General features: G+C 31.3%; 1 protein-coding gene across 1 annotated transcript in view; it reads right to left on the bottom strand.

Moving 5' to 3' along the window:
• The window catches only part of CCDC102B (coiled-coil domain containing 102B), a 223,938-nt gene that overhangs the window by 68,370 nt on the left and 152,744 nt on the right, over positions 1 to 2,824 (bottom strand). The window lies entirely within an intron of this gene.

Genomic DNA, 2,824 nt, shown 5'->3' with positions numbered 1-2,824 from the left:
TTCGCATTTACCATTAATTAGTTTTAGAATATGAAAAATAAATCTACAGAAAAGCTACAAAGTACTTAATAGCAAAACATACTTAAAAACAACCAAATGTTGTAGTATCAGCAATAACAGTCCACAATTACAATATTAAAATTAAAAAGGACAATTCTTAGACGGTCATATCATAGGAACAAAGCATATGGATATGCTCTCCTAGGAATAAACAAGGACAAATTGCTTTACAGTTGTCCTACAAGAGATTTTTCTTCAACATTTATGAGCAATACCTTGAGGTTACAATGTAACAGCATGCTTCAGTAACCACCACTATTAAAAACAGTTTTAGTCTATTATCTACTGGAAATCAACAAACCATAAAATATTCTGCCAACCAGCAAAATAAAGTCAGATCAAATAAACTAGGTAGCTAACTTTTACATGAGTATTTGTTGATTATGGAATTAAAATTGTCAGTAAGAAACTATTTTTCTATATCAAATACAGGGATGGAGAAATGCAGATTTGTTTTAAAATGTTTAGTTCCTCATAGTAAGAAAATTACATCTCAAATGACTTTGAAAATATTAATTTTGCAATTTGCATTTGATTAAGATGACATATCTATTTTAAAATAAATGAGAGCTTATAATGCAGACTATTCACTGATAGTATTTAGCTCAGTAGTTACTGAGTAAGTTTTCATAAAAAAGAAATCAATTTTATTACATTTCCCCATGGTATGTAAAAGAAAGGAGCAATTATCATTCATATATTTGTAAAAATCATATAAACAAATAAACATGTAAATATATCTATGTATGGTGGGGCAGCTGGGTGAACATGTATGGGGAGGGAAGAGAGATTGAGAGAGAGAGAGAGAGAGAGAAACACATTGATACCTTTAGCATGTGTCTCACTATTCGCCAAAATCAAATGTTTCTGCAGCCAAGAAACCAAGAAAATATCTCTGACATCATCAGAGACATTTGGTAAAACTGAAATCACCAGGAATCACTAGCACAATGACTTTTACAAAGGAAAATGGAGGGAGAAAGGAGAAGAATTCTGTTCTTTTTGAGGGCAACACTACAGGCTTTGGAATCATGTATGGTTATTAAACTGAGGCTAGAATATGGCAGCTCAGTGATTACAGGCAATATTCCTAACCATCCTAGTACTCCAGCAATGTGTTGATACTGATCTCATGTTTATTATTAAAATGATTTGCTATGACCTGAATTTTTGCCTCGCCCCACCACCAAATTCATAAGTTGAAACCTAATCACCAGTGTGAAGGTATTGGAAGGTGAGCCTTTAGGAGGTGATAAGGTCATGAGGGCAGAGCCCTCATTAATGGGACTAGTGCCCTTATCAGAGAGACCCCAGAGAGCTGCCTTGCCTCTTCCAACATGTGAGGATACAAAAAGATGACCATCTACAAATGAGGAAGCAGGCCCTCATCAGATACTAAATCTGCTAGCTCCTTGATCTTGGACTTCCCAACCTCCAGAAATGTGAGAAATAAATTTATGTTGTTTATAAGCTATCCAGTATTTCGTTATAGAAGCCTGAACATGTTCAGATGTTATTAATATTAGGTAACTGAATCTATATAAAGTACTAATTCAGTCGCTGGTACTCAGTAAACTATTGAATGAACATCTATTATTATTATGCATGACTCAAAATTTTCTATTTTGTTCAAATTTTTGAATGAATCTATATCATGCTAAAACATAAATGTTTTCCAAAAATTGTTTAATTATTTATTCACAATAACTATAAAGTAAACATCAAAATGTGCTCTGACAGTGTAGAAATAGTCGAGAGCCTAGAAAGGTGTAATAGACATTCAATAAAAGATTGAAATGTGACAATAAAATCATTTGTTTTCTCAAAGATGTGAATAATATCTGCCCAGTAATACAACAGAGAAAACCCTTAATTAAAAGTCAACTTAATAACATCAATTTTGACACTATCAGAAACTACTGAATTTATTAAGAAGTACATGGACTCAACGTTGAAATACTAGTGAGTTTTATAGGATTTGATACAAAAAATCTGTACCTATAAAATCAAGACATCTACAACAGAAATCAAACTTAATTTCTGACTTGTAAATTTTATGCCTACAAAATCATTTTGTGCCCATATAGATCATTCCATTATGACTATATAATTATTATTTTAATGAATATTAAGTGAGCTTTTTCAATATGAGCTACCAAGTTTAGGGGTCTTCTTTGGCAAAAGGCAGACAGTTAACAGGACATTATCCTTGCCTTGAAGAGCTCACAGACCAGTGGGAGAAAAGAAAGCATATAAACTATTTGATGCTCTATATAGTTTAAATAAAGACACATTACAAAAAGGAAATATGAAATAACTTTTCCTTCCATGAATCATCCTATTGAATATAAAATACTGTTAAGTTTGTTATACTGGATTCTCAGAAAATGAATGGTTCCTCTGTATTTTCAACTTACGTTATGAAAACATTTTGATGTTTTTTGCATCTAAGTCATGATTTCTCAGAAATATTTGTGCTTTCTAATGAATAGTCAATGAATAAGTATTAATATGTCAATGTGGAGCATTTATTTAAAGTAAAACTTAAAGCAATAATTTAATATCATATTGGTCTCCATTTACTTTCAAACCCTATAGTTAACAAGGTGTCTTGCCACCTTGTAAATCAATGCAAGAAATAAATAGCAAAAGGGAATTACATTATAGTTAACAGAGAAATTTTTAAAGTTATTTTTTCTCATATCTTGACTATAGTACAGAAATGTTTTGGGAAACAATGAATTTGGCTCTTTAGATTTTTTAA

This window comes from Propithecus coquereli, unplaced genomic scaffold (assembly GCF_000956105.1).
Source record: "Propithecus coquereli isolate 6110/MARCELLA unplaced genomic scaffold, Pcoq_1.0 Scaffold55, whole genome shotgun sequence".
In the NCBI taxonomy this organism is placed as follows: Eukaryota; Metazoa; Chordata; class Mammalia; order Primates; family Indriidae; genus Propithecus; species Propithecus coquereli.
Note: the sequence above shows the minus strand (reverse complement) of the source record. Positions and strands in the feature narration are given on the sequence as shown.